Source organism: Ochlerotatus camptorhynchus, unplaced genomic scaffold, assembly GCF_037179485.1.
Source record: "Ochlerotatus camptorhynchus isolate MF236.1 unplaced genomic scaffold, CSIRO-AGI_Acam_v1.1 ptg000503l, whole genome shotgun sequence".
Classification (NCBI taxonomy): domain Eukaryota; kingdom Metazoa; phylum Arthropoda; class Insecta; order Diptera; family Culicidae; genus Ochlerotatus; species Ochlerotatus camptorhynchus.
The window spans coordinates 7174633-7195030 of NW_027040988.1; the positions used below are offsets into that span (position 1 = coordinate 7174633).

Genomic DNA, 20398 nt, shown 5'->3' on the forward strand with positions numbered 1-20398 from the left:
AAATGTTCAACCCTCCCAACACTCCGGAGCTCCGCCCCATCGAGAAGTACTGGGCGATTATGAAGCAGCACCTTCTTAAACGACCTAAGGTAGTGAAGACAGTCGAGGAACTGAAGAAAGTATGGGTTTACATGCAAAAAACGGTTGATTCACAGGTTGTGCAGAATCTTATGGCCGGGGTTAAGGCCAAGGTGCGGACATTTGCGTATGGACTGTAAATAAAATACGAGTAAAATGGTAAAATGAAGTTTAATAGTTATTTCTCAATCCCTGAAAATTTGATGGCAATCGGATGAAAACTCGAATTTTGCGAATCAATTTTGTGTGTGGCAATTTCATCGTGGACACCCTTTATTCAGAAGCATGGAGAGAGCAGTGGAGAAAGCACAGGTCTGATAATCACAACGTTCGTGGTTCGAGTCCAGCCCGACAGTCTGTTTCAAATTTTTTCGACATAACTAATTTACCTCACTAATACATTCTACATTTTTCGGTCTCCAATTTTCTTGCATTGGACCGCAGCTAGGTATATCGCATCCTCGGTTCATGCGGTCTCCACTAACATCCTCTGATGATGAATCCCACATAATTGTAAGCGAATATTACATCCCCCGGTTGGGTGTACCTATCGACCCACCAACTCATGAACCGGGGACCAACGGCTTTACTTACTACTACGAAGGAAGGCGTGATCAGAGATGTTATACCTCAGAACATCCCGGTGGCGCCGCCTGGGATTGATCCCAGGCCTGCCGGGGTGAGAGGTAATCACGCTTACCACTACACCATCGATGTTGGAGCTATTCTCAGAATTTTTCTCCTTTAAATCTTTGATTGATCGATTGATTGATTAACATTTTAAATATCGTCAGCCGCAGGTTATTTTCTTGGGATGTTGAGTGAAAATTTGATTTCGTTTTAAATATCTATATTTTTTAATTTGAGACCTGAGATTCGCAGATATGTAGGGTAGGTGAGTCAGTTTTTGGCCCAGGAGGTTCCCTTATTTTCAATATGTTTCTTTCTTTACCATATTTATTTCCATACAAGGTTAGAACACCCATTTTGTCATATGTCTAAGCGAATGAAACCATGAACATTTCTTTCAAATTTGAGTTAGGCCCTAGGGAAACAACTGGAGCACTAAAGCTATAACTGGCTCACTTACCCTACTATGTATATAGGAAACTTTGAATTACAGATTATATCAACAAATGACGAAGGGAGGATACACACATAAAAATAACAATTGAGAAATGTTCTATTTATATGTCTATTTCAGATTCCTCAGCACGAATATGAAAGTTAAACTTAAACCTTTTGTCTGTACCTAGAGGACAAGCTGACCGGAAGAATCAACACGGTTTTAATTAGCTTGTCTTATTTTCAGTACAATTGAGGAGGAACATAATGAAACAAGCTGCTTACTTACCTATAATTTTGATTTACTTTTTCACTTTCTATATTTTAGAAATTGACATATATTTTACATTTGAATCATTCGCTCAATTAAATATTATGTATGAATATAGAAACTGTTACATTAATATTTAAAATGCATTGTTTACTTAACTATTGTCTATGTGAGGCTTTTCAGTAGATAATAATGATAGCAATAATTATAACAAAAGAGCATTGGCTAATCTATCAGAAAAGAAGTTCTCGCATGATATATAATTAGTAACGTTTTGCTTTTGCTTATAATTATGACATAATTCATTATATACTGGAAAATACAGGGGATTGAGAGGGACCACAAGGGCACCCAATTGAAGCGATTTGAATGGGGGGAGTGAAATTGTCAACTTCCTGTTATTAACATCTCGTGGAAAAGGGGCGGGCTCTTCTCCACACTCATTGGGGTATCCTTCTGTCGGACGGCTCTTTTTTTGACCAATTGTATGATCATGTGGCTGGAAAGAGATTCTCTATCATCCCGTGGAGGCGTATGATCAAATAAATCAGTGAGGAGCACCCACTGCTCTCGGACTTATTTTCCGTGCTACAATGAGTGGTAGGCAATTATCATGTAACATAAAATTCGTGAGCATGTCTCAAAATATTGTTCACGAATATGTGGATAAGGTAAGGTTCCTGACTCATGGGATCTATTCTCGGCAAATGCGCCTATTCTGGGCCTATCGTTGAAATCTTGACAAAAATGTTTAGTTGAATGTTTGATTTTCATTGATTTCAATCTAAATCTGCGCTATTCTTCGTATGGACTAAGTCAACCGAACAATTATTTAGTTTTCATCCAAATTGATCATCATTCAGGTATCCTACCACACTAGGGACTTGCGTTCAACGTATAGAATCGTGCATAGCGCTCAAATGCCCCACAAAAACGTGAACCGGGGAAGATGTTACTCGTGCGGCTCACTGTTCCTTGTATGCGTGTATATCTTTTGCTCTGATTTTTGTTTCCCTTCGGAGAGCTGACTGCTGCTGCTGCTCAAACCCTACACCGTGTAGATTTGCGCGTATTGGTAGCATGGCTATTACTGCTCTTGTTTTCTTTTGTTTCATTTTTCTGCACCGCGTGATATAAACTTTATAGGCTGGCTTATAGAGGTTTCTGATATTATAAGGTGGAATGGTGATTTTGATATGGAGAGAGGCAGACCGCGAACAACAACAGCGACTACCGAGAGCGAACCGGCTGCGACCGTGAGAGAAAAGGTGAAAAACCGTATCTCGCTCTTGCCGTGGCTGTTGGCTCGGCGTCAGCACCGTCGATCAGGTTCTAGTGCTCAGGCTCAGGGGAGTTTCAGTTGGTCCGCGAGAGTATACCAGTGAACAGTATAGTTTTTCCACCCGACGCCCGTCGTCATTCGGAACGAGTGAGATTGTTTGACGTTTACCTACCTACTACACAGTCAATGTACTGTTAGTTTCCCCTCGTCCCGTGGTATCTAGGTTTTCTTTTTTTGGTTCAGTGCAAAGTTTTCTACGCCCTTCTTTCCTTTAATGTGCATAGTTCAGTTCAGTGTGCCCGAAGAATAATTAAGAAAATTTGTGATGAAATCCGTACGAGCAGCTATCTAGAGGCACCGAAGTGGAAGTGGCACTAGCCTGAAGAACCCGTTAGTTTTCGTTGTTCCGGAGTGACGGTGAATTTTCGTGCACTACTTTACTGACAAGGATCGAACCTACCGAAAGGATTGAATCATCCTTCCTGGGGAGCAGCTTGTGTGCTTTGTATTTTCTGCGAAGCGAAAACAAGGTGGGTTCCGGTTGGTGCAGCGATACTATAATTACTACATAGGCTCTTGGCTGGCGTACAGCACCGGAAGTGGGAGTGAGAAAGCGAACACAGAATAAAAAGGTGAAGGAAACATGGTACAATGCTGGAGTTAAGGTTAAAACAACATGAAACGTAATGGAAAGCGATGGAATATTCAAGTGCAAATGTCGTCCTCGACGTCGTCGTGGCGTCGTGGGCTATCAAATTCAATGAGGAGCATGAGAGCGAGAAGGGAAAAGTTGTGAAAAATCGATAATATAACATGACGATGACAAACCGTTCTGTGGCGTTCGTATTGTGCAATGGATGGAGGGGTGTACTAAACGATATGTCTCGACTCAAATCGACACCTCATCGACAAGTTCGATAAAAATAAACTACACTTTGCTTTTTAGATAGTAGTGTGATTGCTTGTGATGTGATTAGTTTTTGAAGGGCGGTGGGTGGAACGTACAAGTGACCTTTAGGTTGGACAGAATTTCGTGGACAGCATGAGTAACAGAGCAAAACAAAAAAGTAACACTTTTAAGAAATTTGCTAGGCTTTTACCTTTTCCGAAACAAGCAAAAAATCATGCCGAATTTAAACCACATATGTGGAGTAATGTGAGATATTTATTTATCTTGTGACAAAACTGCACAATTTATTTGATTATCGGGGTGTCCTTTTTGTATTGAGCAAAGTTTTATTAAGACAATCGATTAGTTAGTTAAAAAGAAATAATTTTTTGATCATTATTTTGGCTTATAGTTGTTATAATTTCATCAGAAATTTCAAATGATTATATATTAGGGTGGCCCAAAATAACAATTTATCTAGAAATCTTACAGTCATTACGATTGAACGCTTGCATGATTTTTTTTTATCAGCACTGGCGATGCGTCTAAGCTCTGATATTGAACGGATTTTCCCCGTATGGTTCCTTTTTACCTCTATAGTGATGCGAAAAATAAATGTTTCATTGTTTCGAAGAGATTTCAGTTTCTAAAAGATATCACACGAATTTATACAGATATATGAAATTCTGCATTTTCACGTCCATGACTATATAACTTGATTTGTTCTCTTCCGCGACCAGCGCGGTATTTTCGCAACAATGATACTTACAATCTATAATTTAATTGTATGCATCAATATTGCAAATCCACCGCTCAGTTCGTGGATTTTTAGATCGACAAATGGACGTCGGACCTATTCAAAAAGGACTCCAGTGTTCATCATCGGAGCTAGCGCTTTCGTTTAGATGTAGTTCGATGATTTTCAGTCCATACGACTTAGTCGAAAACGGTGATAATATTAATAATAAGTTAAGTTTGTATGGTAGATCACAACCCTGTGTAGTATTGAGATTCCCAACAACGGTGTCAAATTTGAACAAATTTGGTTATGATATGGATTTGCGGGAAAATTTTAAATTTTGTATGGGAAATGATACGAACCTTGCTTGTCAAAAATGAAAATTTTGCTCAAATATCACCGAATCTCGGAAATAAAGGGTGTATTCGTGGAAAATGGCACACACATAAACAGCTGTAACTTTGTAACTACTATCCAAATGACTTGACATTTTTAACGATGATGTTTTAGAAAGTACTAAGTAAATAAGTTAATCATATGCCTTGATTCAAATATAAGCTTTGCCTGAGATTAGATAAAAAAAATGTCTTCAAAATTGTGGACAGTGGTGATGATGATGATGATGATGGTTCCACCTCTTACCACTACATAGGTTTGAGCTGGACGATTTATCTTTAAGATAATTAAATATGACATTTTAACCAGGTTAGAAAACAAAATCGAACTGGTTACAGTTACAGATATAAATTCCCTCTAGAGTTCACAGTTGCTTCACCGCGATTTAAATGTAGAAAAGCTCTTAGTTATTCTTTTTGTTCACCTAAAATATTCATACGTATTACAAGCGATTAAGGGGTTACGCCACCCTAGAATACAGAAAAATGCACCAACTTCATTAATTTTTTTTTTTGTTATTTAATAAAGTCACATAGGGTTTTTGATCTAATTTCCGTCCTACTAAGCACAACCCGCGCTTTACCTCTCTTTGCTGAACGAGTTTAAACAAAAAATGGAAAATTTATGTCAAATATGACTTGTAAATTTATTCACCTTTCCATACGTACCGTTGGATTTGATAAAGAGTCACAAATTGTTGAGATATTGTCTAAAATCTAACACTGCTTCTTGATTCTAAATTCGTTCTACGAGTTTCAATTCCGTCCTAACGCATTGAAACGCCATTAGATTTTCTTCGTCCTACGGATAAACGTAGAAAAAGGGGATTCGCTAGGAGCGCTTCTTTTGTTTTGAGAACAATGAGCGTAAATATTCATACTATGCGCTCTAACAGGATTTATGTTGTAGCTAATGAGCTAGTGCATCGGAACAAACCTATTATTGATTTGTGCACGTTGAAATCATTGATATTATTGATCTTTTCTGATCGATAGAACGGAAATGGGCGATTACGACGAAGTAGCGCTCTACCCTACTAAATTAACTTATATGGGCTTATAGTACACATAATTAGGGGTGCTTACAGTATTTTTTCATAAGGGGAAACCATGTGTGGCAGTTGGCAGCACTGCGAGTTCCTGGCACTGCTTCCCGTGTAGTGTTACGCGGCCCACACTTTCTTCGTCGTAAATATGAACCTAGAACAAAAACGAGTGGTTTTTCTTATTTTATGTAAGAATACCTAGAGAAGTACTTACGGAGATGAAATTTTTTTGAATTTTACGCAAATGGGACTTGTTTTTGCAAAAAATCAGTTTTTTCGCCTGAAATTTGTTTCTAAAATTGTTTACCACAATTGCATTTTTTGATCAATTGAAAAGTTCGTATGTACTTCTCTAGATAATTAATCAGAGAATGCAATCGTCAAAGTCTAGATCAAATTGAGTCAAAATTGCAGATGCTATCGTGTAGGCCGCGGAGAGAAATGTTGTATCGAAAAAAAAACGAACCGTTCAAGTGCGTGATGCAAAGTTTTGTAATTTCGCTTATAACTTTCGGAATTTTAATTTGTTCGACATGGAACCAATTGTCCTTTATTCTTGACACTTCAGAGTACCTTTTTATGTTAAAAAAAATCGATTTTTTGAAAATCCTAGGGTGGCGTAACCCTTTAAGAGTTAATTAACAATCTACGAAGCATCCTATTACACTAGTAACCACGCAATCTGATAGTATCATAATTTTTAGCAATGTCAGGAATGCTCACGAACCCCCAACATTTGCAAAAAAACTTACTACTAACTTAAAGTTTCTACCAAATAAGCTTCAAAATCGCATTTAAAAAAAATTAAATTCAGTCCTTTATATCCGTAATACACGCGCGAGGGTCAAACCTTTGTAGACTACTTTTTGTTTTTAAATCTACTTCTATTAAATCAAATATTAAAAAATCCATCGTCATCATCGTGGTGAACACAATAATTTTTTTCCGGGGGTGGCCCCGGCGTAGAAGTTAAGATCCATACCTCTCACGCCAAAGTCACGAGTTCAATCTTATCCCCGGACAAGTCACGAATGACCCAAGAGCGTTAAAGTGACTATAATAAAAAAAAAAAAATCGTGGTACAATAATTACACTAGTTTACAAAAAAAAAGTAAAATAAAATAACTTGAATCTTTGCCCAATTCTTATGTAAAATCGTGCGCTGAATCCAAAAATGTAGGATAATGGAGGATAGTTTTCGAGATACAGCAAAAAATAAAAATTCACTTTAAAAAAGTGTGTTTACTAAAATACAACTATCTCCCGTTTTAATGAGACTATATCAATTATTTTAACGCCAAATTAAAGGTAAGAAAGTTTTCTTTCGATCAATCGAACATCAATTGTAAGTGAGATTGTTGTGACCACATTTTTTTTTTCTTTTAATATATAATAAATATAGTCACAGTGTTAACTCTTGGGTCATTCGTGACTTGTTCGGGGGTGAGATTTGAACTCGTGACATTGGCGTGAGAGATATGGATATTAACCACTACGCCGGGGTCGCCCCAAGTGATATTGTTGTTAATTTATAGTTTGTTTATTTTTCTTTAATGTTTTGCATTTTTCTAAGAAAAGTTGAAGTTTTTAAGCAGTGTAAATAAAAATGTTTGTAGTGGTTGTACCATTAATCTCACTAAAAAATGGGTTTTAAACAATCGAAGGCAAATTTATAGTCTTTAGTTTGGCGTGAAAATAAATAATAAAGCTTCATTACAGTAGGAGATATTTGTATTTTAGGAAACATATTTCTTAAAGTGAAATATCATTTTTTTTTTAGCTATATTTCGAAAACTATCCTACTGAGATTATTTTGGACTACATTTTTTGATTCAGCGCACTATTATACCGTATGCGTGATAATGTTTGCACCATTGAGCAATGTCAAAATTAAAAAAAAAATCGTTTTCGAGTTTTTTTTATTTATTCAAACAGGCCTTGGCCTTCATGACGCGCCATATTGAGTAATCCAGCGGATTAAGATCGGGGCTGGATGGCGGCCACATATCCTTCGCCCAGAACGGAAGATGTTCCTGCAACCAGTTCTGAATGCGGTTCGAGGTGTGGCACGGAGCCCCATCTTGTTGAAATACAACATTTGGCTTCGGACCGTACTGTTATTTGATCCACGGAAGAACATACTTAGTTACTTAAAATCCCGATGTAGACCTCCGTGTTAACCTAACCTTCTGGAATGAACACCGGGTCCATTTTTTTGCCATCGGAAGCCACCAATCCAAACACCATAACGCTAGCAGGATGCTTGGTCAGATACACGTTCTTGTGCTCGTCGGCCACGTCTTTTACCGTAAGAGAACTAATATACCGGTCGGTTCTGGAATTTGATACGGAATCGACGGTAAACATGCTCTCGTCGGTGAACAGGATTACCGGATTTTTTCGCTTAAGGATGTTCAAGATTTTCTTGCATCGTTCGACTCGTAGCTCCCGGATGCGGTTGGTAATCATGTGAGTTTTTTTCCGTGCCCTCAACTTCACCCCGCAATCTTCGTTTACGATCTTCCGTGCCGTAAAGTTACTGATCCCGTGTTCCTTTGCCATTTTCCTTATTGAACGCACTGGATTCACCCGAATCTTCCTTTTGATAGCAACGATAACCCTCGGAACCCGAGCTGACCTCGGACGACCTGTGGCCACCTTCACGGTCCACCGGGACACCCCCACGGCGATTGAAATGTCTTTTTGCGACATTTGCGCGTGGGACAAATCACGAATACGCTGCCACTTCGTCATGGTGCAACTGTCAAACTAAGTAAATCATTTTCTTTTATGCACAGCCTACTACGGTATGAGCTATAGGTTACGTGCATGCAAAGAAAACCAAGGCATTGTATGCACAGGTGAAACGGAAACCTTATTTGTGCGATGGTGCAAACATTATCACGCATACGGTATATGGGAAATGACCATCAGCGTACAAAGTTCAAATATGCTGTAAACTAGTGTTGTTAAAAAGTCGTTATGACAGCTATCCATATAAAATAATCCGTAACTTCGTCAAGATACATAAATTGTCAATTCATAAAAAAATAAATAAATCATTAGATAACTGTTCAAAAGACAGCTTGAACGTGTGAAATGCAATGTCTCTTAAATTCTGTAAGTGTAGGTCCACGGTTAATGTGGCAGGGCATTGAATTGAAAACCTTTATTCCTTTAATATACAATGAATTTTGTGAAGCACAGGTCAAGAAATGTGGTGTTCTTATTTCATCCGCGTTTCTAGTATTATATCTATGAAAATCACTTCTCCTTTCAATTCGACCACACCAACATCGAGGCAGCAAACCGTTAACTACTTTAAAAATGAACACCATAGTCAAATATACAATTCTTTGCTTCACCGACAACCATTTCAAAGCGTCTAGAATCAAAGTTGAGGAAGTGAATCTATTACATCTCAAAATCAAACGCATTATTTTATTCTGCAAGCGCTGTAATCTCGATATTTGAATTGCATTGGCCAGAAATAAAATGGAAGGGCAAAAGTCTAGATGAGGAGAGATGATTGATTTGCATAGCTGTATTTTACTAGCAATATTTAATTTTTTTTCAGTCGACATAGAATTCCATACTTCTTGGCAAATTACTTGATGACATTGTCCATGTGAGCGTTGAACTTAAGGTTGTCATCAATAATCACGCCAAGATATTTAATCTCCCGAACTTGATCAATAGCCTCATCATCAATTACAAGTTTGTTTGCATTGATTGATTGGAATTGGAATTGGAATTGGATAGATTGGAATCACTTTTTCAATATGAACTGCTTGCACCATTGGTTCCGCATCGTGTAGTGGGCATAACTGCAAAAAAACACCCGAAGTTTTCCCACCTATGGTGAGATGCGACCCTACTTATTCAATTTCAGAGTAAATTGGTCAAGTCTTCATTCAGGGGAAAATAAGTAAGATAATTTCGGAATTAAATATAGTTCTGTGTAGAATAATATGATCCTTGGGTATTATGTTTTTTTCTTCTTCTTATTCTTCTTTCCTTTATTTAACGTCGGTCTCTGTTCCGCAATCAGGTGCCAATCACCGACGGACATCGATTGCCATCGATTGACGGCAATCGAATGTGCAGAAAGGCAGCTTCCACACATGCGTAGGATATCACACTCATTCAACACACATGGGCCGGGAGGAACGGCTTTACTTCCCTTCCGAAGGAAGACGTGACCAGAGATTTTTATGCCTCAGAAAAATTCCACTTCGGCTGGGATTGAACCCAGACCCATTCGGGTAAGAAAGCAGTCACATTTACCACTACACCACCGGTGCCGGCTGAACAAGATGAGTAAACCTTCCTAATTCATTAAGGAAATTAACACAGATTTTCCGGGCCAAATGAGCAGTAAAATATATTTTTTTTCTTTATTATAGAGATTTTTAGCCATAGGCTAGTTCATCTCTTAGCAGTAAAATAGCTCTAGCATGGTCAAATGAAGAACTAGACATACTAGCGATGATAAATTATAGTTCAGCAGTTTGACTTCCGACTTCTGAACCTTCTTCGGAATCTACTTCCGACCTTTACGGAATATAATTTATAACATTGTTGTTGTTGTTATTGTTGGCACTTTTGACAGTTATTTTTCAGTACCGTCAGTTGCGTCAGAAGTCAATTCATCAGCAACCGTCAAATAATGTTTATCTAAATGCACAATAATCCAATGTATCTACCTACCACGTTTTTCCACATCGTTCTTCGAAATGCAGCGTTGTAAAAAGATTACTTCTGTATCTTCATTTAGCCGAGATTTGCGTCGAGCTGAGACGGGAAATGAAGGTAAACGATGTTGTTGGAATGAGAATCTTCAGCAGTTGAAGCAGCCAGCAACATACAGAACTTGCACTGCTTGGTGAATGGAAAACCCTGGCAAAATCCGGCATAAAAACTCAGAATCACCAACAAGAGAGGAACAAGCTCAGCTCGGCGCGCATCAGGCATGGAGGGGAGTTCAGTGAACTTGTTTTGCTCTTGTGCGCTTTCTGGGCTGCTAGTTTTCTCCGCCGTCGTCGTCGTCGTCGTCGTCGTCGTCATCGTCGTCGTCGTTGTAGTTAGAGCTGATGGTTGTTCTCCTTCTGTTGCGAGTTGAGTATTTGTATTATTGTTGGCTTTGCTTTCCTGGCTATGGTTTGTTGTTGTTTATTGTTGTTACTCAACGGTGCTTAGCTGCTTGAGTTGTAGATATTTTTCTCTCTTGGTTGCTCTTTTCCTGTGGGATTTTCTGCTGAACGCAAAAGCATGAAATCATTTTCGTAATCTGGGAGATACCGACTATTGTGAGGTACTCTATACACACAATGACGCAATAGAAGCATTAGTTTTGTTAGTTCAGCACACATTTGTGATAGAGGAATCTAAAATTGTTTTGACCGCAAATAATGATGGTGACGATTGTGGGATTTTCGAAAAATCGTGTAATTGAGCAAGCACCGTTAGTTTCCACATTTTATGATCTTTCAGTAAGAAAATTTGAAAATAATAGATCTATTGAAACATTTTTCGAGTTGAGCTTCACGCAATGACTCGGTGCATCTTCTCACATGCACAAATTACCGTCATTGTGTTCCCCAAAACACCATGTACCGTTCAGTGGATGAGTAACACACTTATGCTTGGCTAATTCACCATACGTCGCAGAGGAAGAAATAAAAAAAAATAAAACAGCAACACAAAACCGAAACGAAACTCGGTCGGAAGTTTTTAAATATGAACTCCTGGCCTACACATCACGACACAATATCCAACGTCGAGAAGAAAGATCCCAAAGAAAATATAGAGTATAGAAAAAACGCAAGAAAGATCATAAAGCTAAAAGCTATGCTCGAGCATACTGAAGAGGCAAAGGCGCAACGAAAAAAAAACCGGCTCCCACCTTCTTCGGTTCGGATGGGAGGCATGCTGCTGCTGTTGGCTGCCTTAGATAATATATTATACATATACATATGCAGAGGGGAAGCCAAATCGATGCTGCTGCGTACTGCAACAACATTCGTTGTTGGTGCGGTGCCCAAAGCTCCGTGGAAATGAAGTCATGTTTGAAGCGGGAATACAGCCACGGATGGAGAAAGAAGCAGCTAAACATGATCCCAAAAGGATCAGGGAGGAAGCGGGGGGCAGGAAAACCGGCGAGCGAAACATTATCACATAGCGGGAAGATGACATAGCCCAGTTTTGTATCTCTTCAGCCGGTCTCTTGTTAGGTTCCCCAATCTAAGATGCAGTCATCGGAATGAATCATCGTCGTTGTATTGCAGATGTTGGTATGGCATCATATTTCGCAAGAAAACTCTACCTAAATACCTACTCATGACGACAACGACGATGATGGGGATCGGGTGTTTCAGTTTGGCGTGGGGTGGCCCATGTTCTAAACAATGAGCTAGGGGTAGGCTAAAGTGGAATAGATGAATGAATTGTTTTTTTTTCTGACTTTTTTAGAGTTTCTAGTAGATATCAAAAACTGTATTGTGTATTCAATATTCGGATGAATCGGGATAAAGGTCTAAGTAGTCAGCAGAAATGGGTGAAGCAGACGAGGCAAACGAAGGACTTCGAATGCTAGCAGTAAACCAAACAGCGATGGAGATAGTTGATGCTGAACATTTTTCAAGCTGGAATCGTTTAGTCCGTACGATGGCCTACGTTCACAGAGCGGTACGGATCAGTAGGCGCACGAGCAAGAGGAGGATTTCGAGAAGGCGGAGGAGACACTTTGAGTTTCACGAGCTGAACAAGGGTCGCAGCGTTGAGAAACAAGGTTCACTGCAATCGTTGTTTCCTTTCACGGAGTCGTTCGGGTAGGAGGTCGGATTGGAAACGCGCCGCACATTGTATACGCAGCAAAATATCCCGTAGTATTGCCAAGGGATCATCGTCTCACCTTCCTTCTGATGGATTCTTTACACCGGCGGTTCCTTCACGCCAACGGAGAAGCAGTCTTCAATGAACTACGGCAAGTGTTCTACATACCGAAGCTTCGGACTCTCGTACGCAAAGTCAGCAGAACTTGTCAACACTGCAAAGTGCAGAAAACTGCTCTGGTGCCACAGCTGATGGGACCACTGCCAAAGGTACGGTTAACACCATTTGTTCGGCAGTTTAAGTCTGTCTGTCTGTCTCACTCAGGGGTTGAAACAGTTGACGTTTTTTACTACTCGCTTCGTTGTCGTGCGCGACAGTCTGTTTGTATTCGAACACTCATGCTCTACCGTCGTCTCTCTCACACAACACGAGCGGTAGAATAACATTCGAGCTAAAAGAAAATTATCAAAATAGCTATCATATGACATGTGTGATTTCGTTGTAATTCCTCAATTTGGTGTAAATCAAACCATTTTAGATCAGAAATATTATTACTAGGACATCATTGCTTGCTATTTTCAGAATTCACACAAGCACACCATCAGCAGCTCTTATTATGAGAAAAAACAAAATACATACATTCGTGACGGTCTTCGGCGACAGTGTCGTATGACACAGCCTATCATACGACATTTTAGTTTGGTACTGTACTATGATAGCTTGTTTTGCAAGTGTCGGAGGCAAAGGCAGTCAATTATCACAGAAAATGTGTCGACTACCGTGACCGCTTACAAGACTGGTCTCACTGTACGGGCGGTTCATCTGAAACTCGCAAACAGCCTTTCAACGACTTTCTGCGTGATGGCCAGTTGTCAGAAGAGAAGCAGAAGATCCAGGACATCGTCGAGGACTGCGCCGCCACATTTACCAACGCGAACACCCAGTGGCATTTCAACGTTCCAGCAGCTCCGCACATGGGGGGACCATGGGAGCGTATGGTCAAGTCTGTGAAGGTGGCGATGAATGCAGTATCGGGTAGTGCGTGACATTGAAGCGATGAGGTGTTGGAGACGATCATGTTGGAGCAAGGGTCAACTGTTATCAAACAACCAGTAACCAAACCGGTAAACGGTGACATCCTTCGAGACAGTTGGAAGCTTGCGCAGCACATCGTGGACGAATTTTGGCGCAAAATATCTCCCGATGTTAACGAGTCGAACGAAATGGTTCGATGCAGTGAAGTCAATGGAACCTGGCGATCTAGCCATGAAAGAGTTCGAATATTTGAAAAATCGTTGGGAGAGAGGACGTATTTTGGAGAACTTTCCGAACAAATCTGGACGGTGTTCGCTAGACCTGCGGTGAAGCTGGCGGTGCTGGATGTGGCGATCAGCGACAGGAGTACGGAAGTAGTCGCTTCGGAAACGGGAGTGTTTATGAATCGGGCGTTGTTGCCGATACCCCTCGATGCGGCGAAACGGGCGAAGCTAATCGAGAACAATGGTCTAAAAATATATAAACGGATTTTCAACCTTATTTCCTTTCGGCTTAAATCATATTACGGTGTTAAAGTATTACGGTGTTTGTTAGGACTTGAGAGAAAATGGTTTTCTCTGCATTTTGCGGCTACTACAGTAAATTTTCATCAAAAATTATTGAGTGAAAAGTGGTCCATAGCAAAAATCGCTCAAATTGTTGCACACTATGGACATGGTAAAGTGTAATGGTTTTTGTTGTTGTATAATTCCTTTTTTTGTCAACGCTCATATGCGGCTATTGCAAAAGTTGTCTCATTTAAAAAAAGGCAATTTTAACACTATCTACGTGACGTTACAGCGGTTTTTTTTACAGCTTTTGTACTATAACTTGAAAAATTAAAGGTAACCCCTAAACATTATTGCATATTTGAGAAGTGTGCTAAATCCTCTATAATAATTGGTCGAGAGTTTCTGATTTGAGTTGCTCAAATCGTTTTGGTGAGTTCATAGTAAAAATGTGCTGTGAAATTCCAGGAGAGTTGATTGTACATGCAATACTAATCTAATCTAATCTAATCTAACACCAACACAGTCAGTTCTTGAAAGCACCCTGGAAAATAATGGATATAACGCCATAATTTTTCTTGTCTATTTGATATATGTTTCACATCGAAGATGCGTCACATATATCAAAGCGGCCAGGCCTACTGTGCAGCATTTAAGGGGCAAGATGATTCAGGGGCGTCATAGCCTAGTCATTAAAGGCACGGTATTACCAAGCCGGAGGCGGCGGGTTCGATTCCCGGTCCGGTCGAGGGAATCTTTCGGGTTGGAAATTTTCTCGACTTCCCTGGGCATAGAGTATCATTGTGCCACACAATATACAAATTCATGCATTGGTATTGGCATCGAAAGCTCTCAATTAATAACTGTGGAAGTGCATTTAGAACACTAAGTTGAGAGCACGCAATAAGCTAATATGCGCTAAGCAATAAGCTTGAAATGCGAACAAGAAGAAGAAGAAGATGATTCCAATAAATGATGAAACGTGGACATCTCGTACCGTACGTTCCGATTTTGGTAATTATATGATTGGTTGGTCGTTGGAAGCATCAAAGCTAGAAAGATTAAGTGATGCTCCATTTTCTTCTGACGGTTGGGACATGAGCACTAACTCTTGTCCTAGCCTTTTATGGTTTATGGCTATAGCGCCATTACTCGCTTTCTGAAAAGAGAAGAGGAAAAGTAAAAGGAGAAGGATAAAGGGAAAAGGATTATGTAAACTCTATGAACATAATCAATATATTTAATTTGAAATATACAATATAGATATGCATATCATCGGTGGTCACTACCCCGGGTCTTGTCACTATTATCAAGTCATAAAAAGTAACAAGCACTAAAATGTAATCCTTTTTTTTATTATAGTCACTTTAACACTCTTGGGTCATTCGTGACTTGTCCGGGGGTGAGATTTGAACTCGTGACTTTGGCGTGAGAGGTAAGGATGTTAACCACTACGCCGGGGTCGCCCCCAAAATGTAATCCTTTCATTACTGGAAAATCCTGATTCCCTAGTTTGAAGTTGTCACGACTAGGGTTCGGTGGTAGATCTTATATCAGTAACGCACCACAAAAAGGTGATTTCCCTACGTTACTGGTTTGAACAGATAAAAATTTACAAAATGGAACGAACTCACCAAGTTTAGCCAATTGAACTGAAGGCTGGCTGACATGTGTTGATGTAGAAGTCCAAATTGTAGACGAAGCTTGGCGAAGATCAATATGAACTAGTCCGGTTTATGGTAGTTGCGCGGAATGTCTTCCGTCGATTTGAGATAAACAAATATTCGGATGTATGTAGTCGATTTTTTATGTGGATTGTCAAGCCTTTTCAGGTTCAACGCTGCGACTCAAAGAATGATGGAATCTAATGATGGGACGATGATGGGACGCCTCGTGGAGGTTCTACTTGTCTTCGGAACAGCTTCTCAGCGGCAAATAATAGGGACTGAGGAACTAGAAATTGTCTCCTCGGCCTGGTTTTGGCCAGATCAGCAACAGATTATAGATAAACAGAACTCCACGGAAAACATCAAACGTCAGATTCCGAGTTGATTGTACATGCAATACAAACATAAAATGCGTTTGAGTTGTTTTTGTTTGTCTTTGGCCTTAAATGTATGGACCAGTTAAGGGGGTACACGGTCGATCATATCGTTCAATTTCAGTAAAAAAATAGTGAATTTACTCGGAGGTGTGATGAATTTTTCGGGCTGTTCCAGAGGAAACTTCTCGAGTGTGGGGGAGATCGGTGAATGTTTCACTCAGACTATCTAGTATACTCCTAGACTGAGTGAAATTTTCATGGGTTTTCCACGACTTTTGCCCGGAAAATTTAGCTCACTTTTGGGTGAATCTGGATAAATATCAGTATCGAGCGCTTCGGAATGTTTATAAAAAATGGGGCGCACGCTTGATCCAGTTTGGGTTACATTATTGACTGCTTTAGAGAACATAATTTCATTTTAATATCTTGTTTAATCAGGGCTTAAACAACAGTCACGTCGGTCATAGCCTGTTATGATGTCAGAGGCACGATATCCTGAACAATGCGTACTTAGTAAATCGAAACATTGCACGTCACGTGAAAGTGGAACTTAATGAAGGCTTAAGTGCTTTTTCGTAGCTTTTAGTTTTCAGATATGAAAGATCGTCGGTTGAAGTGGCTTACTGAGCAGAAAAATGCGGTCCCAGGTCCTTTCATATTAAAGAGATTTGTGGTCAAATCGCTTGTTTATCGTGTATTTTGCGAAAATTGTCGTCGTCTCCGGTGCCGGGTTGGAATGGTTGCAACTATTCGAGTATCGGTATGATGTGATAGGAGGGGTTCGGTGGCCTTAGAGCGACTGTTTTTGCTTACTGAGCAGAACATTATGAGTCTAATCTCAAGCCCATCCACATTAAAGATTCGTTAATCGTTTATTTGTTAGTATGATTACATGGTAATAACAGCAACTCAATGATTAAAAAGGAGCTCGTTTGCCTAGTGGCAATCGCTTTTGCATACTGAGCACAAGACCGTGGGTTCAATCCCAAGTTCCTTCGCGTTATATGATCGTTACGACATCAATTCAGCTTATCGTTTACCAAAACGAATCCTGCTGCAATCCCAACCCTTTTTATCCAACATCCAAGTGATTTCTCGTGGAAGTGCAGAGGTGTTCTCGGCTTCCAAAAAAGCGAGTGTCACGTCAACACATTCTTACCCATGCCTCTCTTGACAGGTGTTCTGGCGCGGCCGGCGCTGGTGTTGCCTAGTTTTAGATCACTAGTTTTTACACATTGAGGATGATTGCTAGTCCCAAGCATCGTCTATTGGTTCTCTGTGTAATTACAGCTGATCTGGCAATAACAGAGTAGCAACCGTTGGCGGTCAATCATGCTCATGCTCATGGTTTTTCATGTAAACTTCTTGTCTATGTAAAAACATGTAAATGAACAGGAGAATGATGTTATTTGCATGTAAACTTACATGACAAGTTTGTAAATTCACATGTTTGAAGCAGTTACTTGCCAAAAGCTGTAAAATTACATGGTCAATTCCATTACATGCTCCATTTTTTATCGTTTTTAACAGAAACCGTCTCATGTAATTTTCATTAGTTTTTAGTGTGTAGTTGTTGAGTAGTGTAGTTGAGAAGTGCAAAACGTTGTAACGTAACCAAATCATTTTGAGCTACTCAAATCATAAACTCTTGGTCAATTCTTAAAGAAAATTCAACGCACTTTCCAAATTTTCAATATCACAGATAACAATATTTTTTTTTTAAATTTTCAACTACCGGTTGAAGCAGGGTTGAAATATAAAATTAAGTTTAACGATCTGAAATTCAATGAATGAAGTTTGAAATTTGCACGACTATGTAAATTTATATCGTTGTACCTTTTGACCTCCATGTATGTCAAATTCAATGTAAATGAATGTATTATTAAATACTTTCATTAAAAATTAATTAGCGGTGCCGGTGGTGTAGTGGTAAGCGCGATTGCATCTCACCCCAAAATTCCTGGGTTCAATCCCAGTCGGCGCTGCCGGGATTTTTTTAGGCATAAAATCTCTGATCATGGCTTCCTTTGGAAGGGAAGTAAAGCCGTTGGTCCCCGGTTCATGAGTTGATGGGTCGATAGGTAGGGTCCAGGTGTGGGCATTGGTAGCATGGGTACTCAGTACGAAATATAAGATCGACGGAAAACAAAAATAATGTTTTATTACTGTATGTTTTAACTAAAGCCACAAAATGCATCATTTTGCCACGTGTTAATTTCCTTAGTTTTTGCTGTAAATATTTAGGGGTTACTTTAGGCTTCTGTACGGACGTGAAAAATTTCCGAGTGTCAAATTTTAGGCTTAATTTTTTCTGTCATTGATTTTTTCATCGCGTTTTAGCCCGAAACAATGTGCCACATAGTTCTAGAAAAGAACTTTAGTGCAAAGCAAATGCAAGTGATCGGGTAAAATGCATTTCAACATGTTTTTTCATCAGCATCCTTTTCGTCAGAACTGTTATTAAGCGATTGGCAAGCTGACCCGATGATTCTGATTGGATTAGAGGCGGGTTGTGCAAGAGTTTCTTTGAAGATCCGATGTAATGGTTTGAAGTGTTGAGCTAGAACTAGGAGATGCAACAGTCTTCCAAGTCGGGCAAACCATCGTTCATTTCGTGAGTTCGTTCCTGTTTGTTTATTCACCTGTTTCTATTTCTACAACTTTGTCTTAGACATCATTTCGAAGAGCCGCTTTCGTGCTGTATGTTGATGAGAGTGCGCTATTTTCAAAGGCTGGAAACGAGTGTGTATGGCCAAGTTCCAACATAGATTTGCCAATTGCCGTCCTAGTGCTTTTGTCTAGTTTTAGACGTTTGATGTTTTGTACTTGAAAATTCCCTTTTTGTGATCATGATTTGCCTGAAGAATTTTTGAACTAGTTTGGAAGTAACCCGGAAAAGTCTTGGAAGTGCCTTTGGTTCAACAGTGTAGTAAGAGCAGGGTAGTAAGAGTACAGAATTAATGAAACTGGCTGAGATCTTCCCTTTATTTTCATTTATATGTTCTTAAATTTATAATATATTTTCGTTCTATTACTCTCTACTGAAATCTAGTTTTCACCTGTTCGTGTTCAGCGTTGGAAAATGTTGCGATGAAGCACGCAAAAGGAAAAGCTCGCGAGTCATTGTGAGTTATAGCGAACTTTTCCTGTAGAGGTCCGCTTTTTCTCAGTTTTTACACAAGGGAAGATAGAACTAGGGTTCCTTCCTCCTTTTGCTTTCTCCTACGGCCTTTTATTCCATTTTTCTCTTTTCAGATAGGGCTAAGACAAGAGTTAGGGCTCATGTCCGAACCACTCGAGGAAAAAGGGGCATCATTTAACTTTTTTAGATTAGATGCTCCCAACGACCAATCATTTATAGATAACAATACAACGAAACGTACGGTACGAGATGTCCACGTTTCATCCATTTATTGAATTCTGAAGCATCGTGTTTAAATCTTTGATTTAAACAGGCCCGATGTTTCTGAATCATTTTGCCCCTTAAACTGTATGACTGTATATGTTTTATAAGCTATTTTATATGACTATATGACTGTATATGTTTTATAAGCTTTATATATCTGCTTATAAGAAGTTAAATCCAGACTGATTTGAGATTTGGACGAAAATATTTTTGTAAACAATGACTTCAATCACCAATTTCTCGCGGATAGAAGCTCAATCTAGCTAACTAACAACACAATCATCAATCAGGTAGGGGAGTCATTCCTCTAGCAGTATAGGAATAGTTTGTTTGTGAAATCGAGCTTTTATTCGTGAGGAAACGATGATTGATCGGTGTGCTTGTTGGCTACTTGGGTTATGTTCAGTATTATGTGGTTTCATATCTAGAAATATTGATCAATAGATCAAAGTAATGGTCGCAGTGATAAAAATACACAAAATGGATAAACATTCACCAATGTACTTTAAACTTCGCTGTATAATTGAATTCCTAATCCTTAAACCAGTTAAATTCCCCTGGCTTTATTTATGATCTCTAGAATATACTATTTGGGAATGATCAAAAATTTGGTTAGAAAACCTACAAATATTTTCCCAGGTAATTACCTATTTAAAAGTAGACTCGTTTAGTGTTTAAAAATAAAATTTCTTGCAAGAATTGATAATGGTATAATGACTTTTGTGTTTAGAATAATATTTGAAAGCCCTAGAGTATCTACACTGTACCCAACTTTACGTGAAGAATTCACTCACAAGCGATAATT

General features: G+C 39.3%; 1 protein-coding gene across 4 annotated transcripts in view; it reads left to right on the forward strand.

Moving 5' to 3' along the window:
* shot (dystonin-like protein short stop) overlaps window positions 1-20398 on the forward strand; it is a 483119-nt gene that overhangs the window by 12493 nt on the left and 450228 nt on the right. For 3 of the 4 annotated variants that reach the window (XM_065235655.1, XM_065235657.1, XM_065235662.1), the window contains exon 1: window positions 2790-3226. The exons of the other annotated variant lie outside the window; for it this stretch is intronic. The gene's annotated coding sequence lies outside the window, so the exon portion shown is untranslated. Of the gene's footprint in view, window positions 1-2789; window positions 3227-20398 lie in introns of those variants that run through there. 4 annotated transcript variants of the gene reach the window in all.